This window comes from Lolium rigidum, chromosome 2 (genome assembly GCF_022539505.1).
Source record: "Lolium rigidum isolate FL_2022 chromosome 2, APGP_CSIRO_Lrig_0.1, whole genome shotgun sequence".
NCBI classification, from domain to species: Eukaryota; Viridiplantae; Streptophyta; class Magnoliopsida; order Poales; family Poaceae; genus Lolium; species Lolium rigidum.
Window position 1 is genome coordinate 177,764,213 of NC_061509.1, and position 14,568 is coordinate 177,778,780.

Sequence of the window (14,568 nt, forward strand, 5' to 3'; positions counted from 1 at the left end):
ACGGTCAACCCGGGAACTGCACAGGGCTTGGGTAGGACATTCACCTCATTTCATGTCATTTCACTTTCAATGGAGGCAGCCTCGGCATAACCCCTATGACGCTTGTTCAGAGGGAACCCATACTAAAATACATAAGTTTCTAGTTAAGCCTTACCCAGATTCAGGTATTGTGGGGATACTTAAGAATTGGAATGGTATCGCATCCGAACCCAACCATCTGTTTTTGGTAAGTTTCACCAAGTCATTCACAAGTCACATTCACCTTCAAAATCTTTCAATAGAATGACTCATCATTCCAAGGTTTTCAAAGTCATTGGTTTTCACAAGTTCCCATCTAGAGTAGTCACTTTTAGTATTAGCACTAGCAACTAGTTATGAGGGGGTGCTAAATAACTTATAGCTCTTCTAGGCTAAGTGTGATACTCTTGTACTACTCCATAACTAAACTAAGTGAATCATAAATCAAAAAGTAACTTTTATAGATAAAATTCAATAAAACTTGTAAAGTAAAAAACTTGGGATAGGATCATTAAGCATAAAGTAAAAAGTAATGGTGCCTTGCTCTTGTAGAGCTTTGCATTAGTCTAGTTGCATTGGTAATAGCTTGCCTTGGTTGGGGTGATCAAAGTTCTCTTCTCCTTCCTCTTGGTAGAATACCTCCTCCTCTTGATAGTCTCCGGTGCTAGCGTCTATAAACGAGTACGAGGATACAATCACCAAACAATACTTAATTACTCTTAATTAGCCTTAATGGCTCACTCAAATGATCTAGCATCACTACTTAACATTTATTCACAAATTATGCGAGGGTTTCCTTATTTAATATTAGGAAAATAATTTCCTCTCATTGAAATTGGAATTAGGGTTTCTATGTAGTTCTTTGGAGAAATAATTTCCTCTCATTGAATCTTCTTAATATTTAATATTCTCAAATAATCATGTATGATCACATGTGGACCAAGGTCAAGACTTCACACTTATCATTTGAGAAAAATGATTTAAATGAGATTAATCATCTCATGTGATTTAAATAACCATTGTAATTTAAATACTATTTTGATTTAGTTTTCCCAAGTGAGCAAGTATGAGCCTAAGAAATAGAGGTCATCACATTACTTCACAATACTTGAGAAAAGGATTTAAATGAGGTGCTACACCTCATAGATTTAAAATCCTCAAATTTTGAAATGGTTTAAATGGGCTAGTGATTGACTACATAGCCAATGTTTTGCTTCTAGCCCATTATCATGGACAGAACCCATATCATATTTTTACATATTAAATTAGAGTTTGTTAAATGTGAATAATAGCAATTGGATTCACTTCAAAGTTCAAATTGGTTGATTTTCTATATTTATTTGAATACTGAAAAGTATCTGACTTGTTATTTTTGCTATTCAAATTCTACAAAAGCTATGGGGTTGAAACCAGTGTGGTTGGATCAAGCATTTCATGGGCTTTCCAACAATATAAGGTTGGTCAAATTTGGTTGAGTAGATTTGAAGTTATTTGAATTTGAAATAAGGCATCTGCAAGCAAAATTGACTAAACTTGATTTACTCGAATTCAAAAGTTGGGCCTAGGCGGGAAAGTAAACGGGCCGCAGCGCGAGAGGGAGTTGGGCCGGCCCAGCTTCGCAGCGGGCCAGCTGACAGTTTCCCCCGCTTGTCAGCGGGTCATAGCCAGCGAAACGGTACGCATCGCTGCGGGCCGTAGGATTAGAACTGGATCAGACGGTGCACAGCCGTCGTCATCTCCGGCGAGCGGCTGGAGGCGCGGGTAGGGGGTCGACGGCTTACTGGCGGCGCGGCGAGGGTCGGTGATGTGCGGCGACGATGTTGTCGAGGAAGGGGAAGCAGATGGTGCAGACGGTGGCTCCGATGGTGGCTGAAATCGGCGGCTTGCTTGGTGGCGGTGCTGCCGGACTTGAGCTTGCAATTGGGTGGCTGCCGGCGACAATTTGCTTGGCTACTGGTGCGAGGAGGAGCGGTGAATGGAGGGGAGTGAGGTGGTGTGAATGGTTGGGTGCGGGAGGTGCTCTATTTATAGAGCCATGGTGATGTCGTGGTTGCTGTGAGAGGTCGTCGACGGTGTGGCGTCTCCGCTGCTCGAAGGGGCAAGGAGCGTACAGCGATCGAGTGGCGACGGCACGGCGATGCTCTAGGAGTAGCTGGCGCAGTGAGAGGACGATGGGGTCACTCGTGCGCATGCTCATCATGCCACGGTACCCGCGGCGTTTCTCCGACGAGGACGACGGCGACAAGGCGGCCGCAGGCTATCGAGCGTGTCTACGCGGTAGAGGTGAGGGTGGTGGTGCTCGACGCAGGCGTAGGGATGCAGGGGGAGGACGAGGGCGACGGGTCACGTGGAGCTCTGGCGCGCCCAGTGCACGCTCACCGCGTGCCTGGCATGCCATGGCATGGTACTGGGCGTGCCTCGCCTGGCCAATGTCGTGCATGCTCGCGCTCCAGCCGTGCATGGTGGTGATCATCACGCGCAAGGGCATCTCCAAGACATGATCAGCACGAGAGAGGAGGGCCAGAGATGAGTGGTGCGTGTGTGTGTGCATGGGTACGTCATGGCCTAAGTTTTGGCATCTCCTCACTTTAATCGACCATAGTAGGTACTTGGCTTGAAGCAGGAGTGGTAGGGGAGCAATGATGATCAGGTTTAGAAAGGGGTTTAGGCCATGGACTGTTGGACAAAGAGCTGCATTGCATTTGCCAAATTCTGCTTGCAACCTGTTCGACGAAATGGCCGCATGGGAAATTTATTCAAATTTTGGAATTCTTTTTGGTGGATCTTGATCATATAATTAAAGGGACAGAATGGTGGTGTTGGTGGTCAATTTGATGAAAGTTTGCAAAATTTCAAAATGGGGATCATCTTCTCTTTGTTTCAAAGTCACATCTTGTCAACTCTGTCCTGGTCAACCTGGTCAAAGTCAGCATTGGTGGTCAACAGCAAAGTTGTTCACTTTGACATGGTCTTGGATGAGGTGGCAAGGGTTGACCAAGTTTGGTTTAAGAAAAGATAAAACTAGGGGTGCAAAGTGGTGAAGATGTTAAAAAGTGGTCACTTGACCATTATCATATGTAGATGGGATTTGTATTTTTCTTTGATTTGATTCTGGTTTCTTGGATTCAAAAGGGTGTGTTATTGATATATAAGGGTTTTACAAACAATGGCACAAGCCAAAGTGGCCTTGATTGAAGATTTGCAAAATTGGCTAAGTGTGTATGTGAGTGAAAATGATATTTTCTCCCTATTTGATTTCTCTCCATTTGATTTGATTTTTCTTGACTCCAAAGTGATTCTTATTAGTTTAGGAACATTTCCAAACCATTGAAACCATTCCAAAAGGTCTAGCTCAAAGATTTGCAAAAATGGCCATAACACATAAGAGGTGATGTGTCAAATTTTCTTATTCTTCTAAATTGTTTCCCTTGCTTTACTTGGGCATGGGTTAGGGTCCAATTAGTGTGATATTAGGTCTAAAGATGGTTTACACCATTTGGTCAAGGTTTAAAGTCATAGGTCAAGGTTTAGTGAAATGGCTATGTGTCACATATGCCTCTATGCATATGTTGCATTTGATTTTGCATTTGACTTGGCTTGACCCAATTGAGGTTATTGAGTGTTGAAATGGTATAGAGAAATGATCCCACCATTCACAACTAGTCCTAGGGTCAAGATCCTTAAATTCACAAATTTGCATTTTACTCTCATATGCCTCTATGGCATTTTTAGTTTCTTTTTATTTTCTTTTGTTTCACTTTGGATTTGGTTTGACAAGTACTAGGTAAGGTGTATGAAGGTTTTCCAAACATCTAAACAAAGTAGAAAGGCCTATGGTAAAGTTTTCCAAAAATAGCCATAGGTACATAGGCCTTTTTCTTATTTAAATTCTTTTTATTTTTATTTTAACTTGGGTGATGAAAAGAGGGGTGAGGTTTCGGGTCTAAGATCATTTCAAAATACTTTAACAAGCAATCATGGCAATAGCACAAGAATTAAGCAAGATCAGTATGCATCAAACTTAATTTAATAAAAGTTTTTGTTGGTTCCAAAATTTGGAAAAAGGGAAATTCATTGTCTTTGTTTTTTTAAAATTTTTGGGATGTTACAAGTGCTTCGCTCATCGTTGTCCTCTAGTCCTTGAGGGAATCTTTGACCAGACTGCCGACGTGCTACAGTGTAGCCTATGCCGGTACTCCGGTATCTTCTTAGCCTATTCCGGTATACCCCTCCTGGGATACCGGTATAGTTTCACTTAGCCACGAGCCTAACTTCATTGTCCGGAATAATCTTTAAACCGGTACCTTTACAGCCTAAACAAGGCTAGTTCGGCATGCCTTTGGCATACCGGGGGTCATCCCCCCAACAACTGTGAACCCCGGTCCTTTTCTTTACACTGATAAATTAAACCACTGCAATCCTGTTCTGTTTACTTACTGCAAAGCTCTGTTCTCTTTAATTACTTCAAACATATCTTTCCACTCGATACGTCTAATCCTTTGTGTTCAGCAAACCGGTGAGATAGACAACCTTACTGTAAGTTGGGGCAAAGTACTTTTGTTGTGTTGTGTGCAGGTTCCACGTTGTTGCTGATGTCGGTAGTGCATCCTGCCACTAGTTAGCTAGCAACACCTTCAGAAGTCACGTATTTCTCCTACTGGTCGATTAAACCTTGGTTTCTTACTGAGGGAAAACTTGCTGCTGTGCTCATCACACCTTCCTCTTGGGGTTTCCCAACCGCTTCCACAACAACTGCCACCAAGATTGTCTGGCGCCATCACCGGAGCACCATTAGCCGCGCCCAGGTATGGTGTGGCCGCCTCCTGGCCCCCTTCCATCTGCTCTCTAGACTCCGTCTTTGTTACAGTAAAATAGGAACTTCGGCTTTTGTGTCGTCCAATTCCGAGAATATTTCCTGTACAACTTTCTGAAATACAAAACAGCAGAAAATAGGGAACTGACACTGTGGCATCTTGTCAATAGGTTAGTTCCGGAAAATGCATAAAAGTGCAACAAAGTGTAAACAAAACATATAGAAATTGGTGTAAAACAAGCATGAAGCATAAAAAAATTATAGATACGTTTGCAACTTATCAATGTGGGATAGATTTTTCCATGAATTTAGAGGTGAAACCTCTCAATACAAAGAACCGGGAAAAACTCCAATATCGAAAACGCAACAAGTATTTCATGTGGAATCCGTTTTCGATGAACTAGAGCTTGTCATGAGAATAAGTACATGATCTAAAACACCATAATGGATAAGATCCAAATAACAACCAAGAAAGATGATGCAAGGATGCAAATGTTTTAGCTCTCTCTGAATGATACGATCGAGTTACTCACTCGGAAGCCCTTTGATAGTGCGGCAACTAACCTATAACCTGGTCTCCCAACTAAACCACAAGATCGGTAAGAAATAAAACCTATCAGTACACCTTAACCTTGTGCATTTCACTTGAGCATGATGATGACGATCTTGACCGCAACAACATGGAATGCCTTTATTGATTGTGCTTGCTTGATGAAGTCTTGCGGATTGCTCCCCAAACTCCAATATGGGAAAGCTCCTTCTTCTGTGCATCTTCACATATCCATGAACACCATATGAATGGGAAGCTTCAAGCCTATGATCTCTTCAAGGTGGATCATCTTGAACTTGCACCTCATTTCTTCATTCCCTTATTATTGCAACCTTGAATCTAACATATGGTTCAAGCATTGCCCATGGACAACTCCTACACATATGACTCAATACAAACATTAGTCCATGATGAGTGCATTTTTAGCATGTTTTTACATCGTTATTTTATCAAGTTATCATTGAGTAGTAGTAGGATTTTTGTATTTCACCGCGCTACCGCGCCCTTTTATGCTTGCCTACACAGGATCTTGAAATAATAATTCAATGATGAAATATCAATGAAAACTGTCAGTTTCTGGCATTTTGATGTGATAGAAATCATTTTAGCACTTAATTATGCACCTGGGCGAAAGGACAATGTGAGGACAACTTCCAGTGACTTTAATGGGCATCGATATGGGCAAGGCCCGCTCGTACCGTCCGCTCGTACCACCCTCCAGAAGCACCGCGTCGTCAAATACTTTCACCTCCCGCAGACGGATCAAAGATCAGAGACCCACAGCTCCGTGAAATAGAGAAACACCGCCCTAGATCAGATCTCAAGAAGGAACTTTGGAGAAAATAAGATCCGGGCTGCTACGTGGATTCTCGGAGGACAAGGCATCATCCCCTTCATCTTCATCAACCGCTGCACCATCACCATCATCATCCTCCAACCATAGTTGTAATCTTGATTGCTATTGCGGATTTGTATTCGAATTCGTTCCATTCCTTTGATCCCCTCCGTAAGATTTTTTTGAAAGGAATACGGTATGGGAAGCCCCTACAGTGATGTTGTTTTTAAATAATAAGAACCCAAATTCGCGTCCCTAGGGACTTGAACCTAGGTGGCTGGGTTGTACATCCACTTAACTAACCAAGTGAGCTAGGCTTACTTCTTTCCCCTCCATAAGATTATGATGATGTTCTTGATTGCCTCCATGTGTGAGTAGTCCTATTAGTTCTTGGGGAGATGGAGAAACCCTAGCATGAATATGAGATGAATCTAAGATGATCTATGGTTTTATGTATCAGTGTGTGTTAGTTCTCTCTCTTGATATTATGTGTTGTGTACCATGTAATATTTGGCTTGTGGTCTCGAGAGGAAAATACCATTTGAAGTGTGGTAAAGTGAACGAAGGGAAGTGACATTACCGTATCGGTGCTTTGACACACGAATAAGGGGGATAAGAGGGATTCACTAAGCTCATATCGATAACCACGGGGTAAACCCCTTAATAGCAGTGTCAATATGTGGCTTGCAGAAGTCTAGCTGATGTGGTTATTTAGAGATGCGATGACTGATGTCTTTCTGGGTGCATCTTATTACGAATCTCTTCCACGCACAATATGGTTAAAAGCATAATTTATGTTGATTAACATGAATCCTAATGCTAGAGGTGGATCCAATAATCCCTGAGAACACTTTATCTTATTAAGTTTCAACTCATTTCCTTTAACACTTTTATTGCTTTATTTACTTTATTTTCAACCTTTCACAATACCCACTTTAAACATTTTTAGAATAGAAAACAATTTATAAGTAATCTTTAGTGAAAAGTAGCAAGGGGCATTAAGACCCTAACTAGTAGCTCCTCGTGGTTCGATACTCTTATTTCAAAACTAACTACGATCGATCTGTGTTCTTGTAGTTATCAGTCCATAAGAATTATCATTAATTACTAAAATAACACATGGGGGCTCCATGCACTTCCAGATATTGCCATATTTTCCTTCATCTACCCGAAATTCTCCCAATGATTTTCCATCCTGACTGGAGCCAGCCACGAGAGAGAGATGGAGAAAAGGCACGAGGATTCTGTTAATTCATCCATCCGCTCAAAATCTATTGACAAATTTAGCGGTAATGGGGGAACATACAGTGCTAGCAACCGCATCTCCACAGCAAACGTCACTGCAATAAGGAACTCGCTGGAGGCCACCACTGCTAGCACCAACAAGGTCAATACTAGGCTTTTTCCTAGGGGAAAAGTGTGAGAGAGCACGTGCGCTCTGCGCACCCCATATTTTTTATCCTTTTCTTTTTTATATCTCTCAAATTATGTAATATTTTCATTTGGTTCTTTGGAAGTCATTCAAAAATAACAAATAGAATGGAACAAAATAGTTCGGACATTTTTTGTGCAATTTCTAATTTAAAATTATAAAATTCAAAATAATTTCTTGAAATATATATGTACACAATGACATAATAAATCCAAAATATGTTTCCCATATTCTAGTTATTATGTTTAAGTGATCTACAAATTTTCAAGTTCAAATATTGTGTGGTGTGTGAGATACAAAACTTAGAAGTTGTTTGAGAGAGAAAAAAAGAGCTAGCACGGATTATGATGCAGTATAGACGGTCTAGATACCGGTGCGCACCAAACACCTGCTCTTAAAGTTCTCTCTCTTTTCCTAGAACTCCTCCTACCAAGCAAGGGGAAAATCTAGCAAACCAGGACACCGAAGTGCCTAACTCATGGAGATTTGTGCTCTCTAGGAAAAATCGCTAGCTCCGGTTCACGGGTGGAGGACGGTGGCCTATAAATCACTTCCTTGTTGGAGGCATCGTTTTGGAGATCCAGCATTCAGCAGTTGACATGTATTTCTACTATTGTTGGGACGGTGGATGCCAGGACAGCGGTCCCGAGAGGATGATTTTTGCGTGTCGAGGGGGCAGCCTCCAAAATCTTGGAGGCCAACACTTCATGGTAAGGAGCAGTTGCTTGCAAGGGTGGCTGACAATATTGTGTCGCTCGGGCAGTTAGATTGCTGGCTTGTTCGATGCATCTCGATGGAGACGATTTGACTTTTACGCAAGGGCGGCAACCCCCAGTTTGCCATGTGCAGCTTGGGGTTGTGGGTTGCTAAGTCGTGCGGTGTCGTGAATCGAAAGCGAGTGGTGCCAAGTCAAGAAGGCAGTCACGAAAGGTGGTAATGGTTTCCCACTGGGCGTGGCAGAGTATCCAGATGTTGGGGCGGTGTCCCAAAACTTTGACAGTGTTTAAGACACCGACCTTGTATTGTGTGGATGACGAGGTTGCCTTCGAAGTTGGTTGTGCGTGTCTCTTTGGTGCAGCTCTTTGGAGGATTGGCTTCTTCATCCACGTTCAAAATTCCCGTATCTGGTCATCTCATAGCAGTTACGGTGGAGTAAATTACAGGAATCTACCACAATTGGGGCGAACATTACGAGTCAGTACCTGTTTTGGTAATTTTAACATGTCAGTACCAACATTGGGGCGTAGAGAACCACTTCGCGCAAAACCATCACAGACAGCGAAATTAGCGCGTCGGCCCCACTGTCAGTTGCCAGCTGGCCAAACGGCCGTTTCTTCGAGCGTTAGGGTAGCGAGGCACTTAGCGCCCTGGTCCGACCCGGTCGGACCCCAAAACATTTTCTTCTCATCCCCATTCTCCCGTGCTCGAGTCCTGGTGGCGGCCGGATGGAGGAGCCGACAATCCCTGGTGGTGGTCGTCGGTGCGGCGAGAGTAGCTGCGGCGGTGGAGGGGTGGCAAGTAGCAACACGGAGAGCGTTGTTGAAGATCTGGATGAGTTGTGGCTGTCGCGCCCATCGTCGGCGGCGGCGGATTTGCTCGCCAAGGTTTGGGTGGACAATCTCGCGACTTCTGAGCGCCAATCCGTCGTCGGCGGCTTAGAGTAAGATCTTGTACCCATTCTTGTAGGCTGGATTATCTCCCGCATCGCTGTAATTTTTTGGATTAGGGTTAGCCATAGATTAATTGATGAAATGTACCCACTCTTTGGCGGCGGCCGTATGATTGATTGCTGAAATGTGCTCTCTATATTTTGTCTTTGTAGTTTGGATAATGAAGTATGGGAGATCAGAATAAATTTGGATGGGGTTGATAACGTTGAGAGGACAATAGGGCGTGATGACATTACATATCAACAGATTGTTGCCATGATTGAGGTCAGGGGATATAGCATTCTAGATAACATCTATTGCAGACAGCTAGATGGACAGGAGGTATTGGTTGAGAACAGTGCAATAATCTATCAACTGCTGGACATGTTTCAATCTAGTCGATTTTTAAGCTTGACTGTAAAGAGAAGGGCTGTTCTTGGTAAGAATCTGACTTGTGCAGAGGGAAGTGGCAATGCAGTTGACAATGAAGGATGGCAGATTCAAGTACTGTCAAGTGAAGCTGCCAGTAATGTAGCATATCAATTTTCTTACATGTGCACTCAAGAAAGCAGAAATGTTGAGAAGGGAAAGGCAGTACAAAATGATGCAGAAGATGATGCCAATATATTTTTCGACATGGGAGAGGCAGACTTTGCTGCAATGAGGAGCTAAGGAGGAAGGAAGAAGTGGAAATAGCTGAGAAGATTGAGGAGATGAGAAGAATTCGAGAGGATCCATTTCTTCACTGTGAAGGTGACACCGATATTGAAGATATCTATGTAGTTCCGGATTTGAATGAAGCAGCTAATGAACCTGAACCAGAACTTGAACCTTTGAAGAAAAAGCAGAAGACGGTTAAAAGAGGACCCGGACCAACAATGAGATGTCATTCGTCTGTGCAAATTGATGACATACTAGACTACATGCCGTCATCGGATGAAGATGAGTTCCCTGGTTTTCTAAAGGATGAAGATGATGATTATTTCCAACCAATCACAATGGTGGCACCAAAGGGTAGAAAGAGTCGAAGAAAGAAAATCCCCCCAAGAAAATGGTATGATGAGAAGAGGCTTCAACCACATGAACAATTTTGTTTGAAAATGTGTTTTACCAATGTGCAACAATTCAGAAATGCTTTAATTGATTTGCACATTGCACAAAGCAGAAACTACATGTACCACAGGAACTCCAACATAAGGATCATTGTGAAGTGCATAAAGGATAAGTGTCCTTTCTACATGTCAGCATCTGAGATCAAAGGTGAGAAGACATTTGTGCTTCGTAAGATGGAGATTCACCATACATGTCCTACAACAACTGAGTCAACAAGGGTCAGTGCTAGATGGTTGGCACATAAATATGAAGGTTTGTTCGGATCGGATACAAACACGGGAATTCAGACTTTGATTGATAGTGCAAGGCAACACTATGGTGTCGAAATCTCAAAGATGACTGCCTACAGGGCAAAGTGGCTGGCTGTTGATGCTGTGCTAGGTGATCATAGAGAGCAATATGTGAGGCTAAGAGACTTTGCCCAAACAGTAGTTGATACTAACTCTGGCAGTAGGGTTATTGTAACAACTCTCACTCCAGCTCCATCTTTACAGAGCCCTCATCCAGGTCCTACATTTCATGGACTTTTCTTCTGCATTAATGGAGCCAGGGAGGGTTTTCTAAAAGGTTGCCGGCCTTTCATAGGTCAGCATTTTCTTACAAAATTAATGGTTTGCATTGCTGATAGTTAGGTGCATTGCTGATTTAAGATAGTTGTGCATTGCTGATTTAAGATAGTTGTGCATTGCTGATTTATGAAGCTGCATATATGCAGGGTTGGATGGCTGCTTTATTAAACTATGCACTGGAGCTCAAATCTTAGCGAGCAATCGGCCGTGATGGAAATAATAACATGTACCCTATAGCCTTTGTTGTGGTTCCTAAAGAAGATACGACCTAGCCGAGTGCTTGGTTTTTGACTGTAGCTGAAATATGCTTTAGGTGGGGAATCAGGAGATTTTGGCTACTACACTATTATGTCAGACAGACAAAAGGTTTGCAACTCTCTCCCTTTTACATTGTGAAGTAGCAATTCTCTTCCCTTTACATTGTCAAGTACCAAATGCGACTGGCTGAGCTATATTTTTTTCCTATGTTCTATGTATATAGGGCCTCCTCAAAGCAGTAAGTCAAGTATTTCCTAATTGTTCTCAGAGGTACTGCCTACGGCATATATATGCCAACTTTCAAACTGTTGGATTTAGGGGTGAGGATTTGAAGAAATGCATGGATGCAGCCGCTTATGCCTACCACAAAGATCATGTTGATGTTGCCATGGCAAATTTGAAGGCAGAGAGTGAACAAGCTTGGACATGGCTAAGTAAAATCCCTGTGCACACATGGGCCAGACATGCTTTCGACACCAACTGCAAGACAGATTTGGTCGTGAACAACCTCAGCGAAGTGTTCAACAGGTACATTCTGGATGTAAGGAAGAAGCCAATCAGAACCATGATTGAAGGGATAAAGAACAAGCTGATGACTAGGCATCATGACAAAAGGGAAGGTGTACGCGCAGCTAGATGGGAAATTACTCCTCACTTTACAGAGATGCTTGAGCTGTCAAAGAAGTACTCTAGATTTTGCACACCAAGGATTTCAGATGTTGATTTGTGGCAAGTTACTAATAGGAAGGGTGATGCAATTCATGAAGTCAATCTGGTTGCAAGGACTTGTGGATGTAGGAGATGGGATGTCACTGGTATGCCTTGCAACCATGTTGTGAGTGCTATAATCAAATCAAAGCAAGTTCCAGAAGACTATGTGAACCCATTTTTCAAGAAGCAGATGTATGTTGAAGCATACAAGCCAGTCATCTACCTAGTTCCGGGACAACATGATTGGACAAAGACAAAAACTCCGGACATCATACCACCGAGTTCTACATTTCCAAAGGCAGGAAGGCAGAGAAGAGGAGGAAGGGAAAGAATGAGGTGCCAAAGCCCAAAGACACATCAAGAATGGGAACTATTACTTGCTCGAACTGCAATCTCCAGGGACACAAGTATACTAGCTGCCTCAAGGACTTGAGGCCAGATCTTGTGATCAGAAAGAACAAGCATGCGGTAAATATTTGACTTGCTGTTGTACACATTTAACTTGTATCTTGTGACAATTCTCTACCTATTTAACTTGTATCTGCCATTTTACTTGTAATAGCCTGCAGCACAAGCTCCACATGCTGCAGCACAAGCTCCACATGCTGCAGCACATGATGCTGCTCAAGCAAGTCCACATGCTCCACATCCTGCAGCTCAAGCGGCTCCGCATCCTACTAGACAACCTTTTGTGCCACCAAGGATGGGTTCACAAGATGGGCGGCAAGAACAAGTACCAGGTGCAGCTTACACAAGGGGCAAAACTTGGGGATACTTCAACTGTGGCTATGTCAATGCTGAAGGGGAAGGACAATCTTCAAACAACTGTGGCTAGAAACAGTTGTTCATGCTATTAAACATCTATGTTGTAATGGACAACCTTATTGCCTTATTGCATTTGATGTCATTTTGTTAGCCGAATGCTGCTATGTTAGTCGAATGCTGTTCTGTTAGTCGAATGCTGCTATGAGTGACCTTATAACTTTAAGTGATGAAGACATATTGTTAGTCGAATGCTGCTAAGTTGTTCTGAATTTATCTGTTCAATGGTGGTATCTGAATTTATCTGTTCAATGTTGTTGAATTTACCAGTCAAAATTTTCTATTGAATGTTGTTGAATTTATCTGTTCAATTTATCTCTTCAATGTTCTGAATGTATTTGTTGAGCCGCCGTCGACGTGCTGACCACGGCGACCACAAACGGGCGGCGCCGCCGTGCCCTTGTGCCGCACCGCCTCAGACGTGCTGACGACGGCGACCAAAAACGGGCGGCAGCGCCCTGCCCTTTAACATATATAAGTAGCACCACCTTTAACAAAGTACCAGCACCTTTAACATATGTAGTACCATATAAAACTGAGACACAATCATAGGATGTTTGACAGAACCATAGCATATATAAGTAGCACCATAACAGGATTCAGTCTCATACATAGCTTACAATGTCAGCACCATAGCATATATAGGTACATAATATGGTTCAACACGGATTAACACATACTAGTCTAGCTTCAGCAACATACAACATAGTAGTTAAAGACATCATTCCTGGCATATTCCAGCAATCATCTTCATCTTTTCCTTGTTGACATGGTGAGCTTTCAGAAGATCTGCAACGTAATATTCTAGCTTCTTCTTCTCTTCCTTCAAAGTAGCAACTTGCCCATCGACACTCTGCATCTTTACAGCCTCTAGCTCAAACTCCAACTTCTTCTTCTCTTCTTCAAGCCTGCCAACTTGTTCCTCTAACTTATTCATCTTCGCGGCCGCCAACTCCAGCTTTTTATTGTCTTCCTTCAAACAGGCAACTTTGAGCTCTGCCTGCTGCCTCTTAGCAAACTCAAGCTCATGAGTGGTAGCCTCTGCAACATACTCCAAAGTGTCACCCAATTGCTTGTGCAGCTCTAGGTTTTTCTTCTCTAATTCCCTAGTCTTCAAGACTAGCTGGTAGTTTTTTGTAGCAGCATCCACACTAGCATGCATTCTGGAGTCCCTCTCTGCCTCATACATAGCCCACAACTTGACCAAAGCGTTCGAAAGTGGCAATGGCCACCGCTGGTCTACCCACACAACCTTATCACACATCACCTCCTCCTACAAATTAACTGACATTTAGTATGCTACACAAATAATTAAACTAGGAAGTACAAATAGACACAAATTTTATAGCAATTTCACTAGGCAGTACCACAGTAATTACATAGTCAATTTCACTAGGCAGTACCACAATAATTATATAGGAATTTCAGTAGGCAGTATCACAAAAATGTCCAGACCAAGAATTTAGCTCAGCTAAATTTACATAGCCACAGAATACATTTAAGTGAGCTGTATCTACATCAGCAACAACATTTAACTTAGCACATATATTTTAACTAGGCAGTACCAATGGCAATTTGTACTAACAGCATTTAACTTAGCAAACAACTTAGCAAAGCACTAACAACATTTGTACTAACAGCAATTTCTACTGCGCAATACCAATTTCTATCCATAGCAATTTCTACCGACACTAATCAACTTGACCTACCTTGCATCCACATCCAAGGAATCTCCTCCCGGTATTCTCTCCTTCAAAGCAAACATATTTGTACATCGGCATGTCATGGTTGCAACGAA

At 42.5% G+C, this 14,568-nt stretch overlaps 1 pseudogene; it reads left to right on the forward strand.

Annotated features, from left to right (window-relative positions):
* The first annotated feature begins 10,010 nt into the window (after window positions 1-10,010).
* On the forward strand, window positions 10,011-12,805 carry LOC124690325 (annotated as a pseudogene).
* Window positions 12,806-14,568: the final 1,763 nt, after the last annotated feature.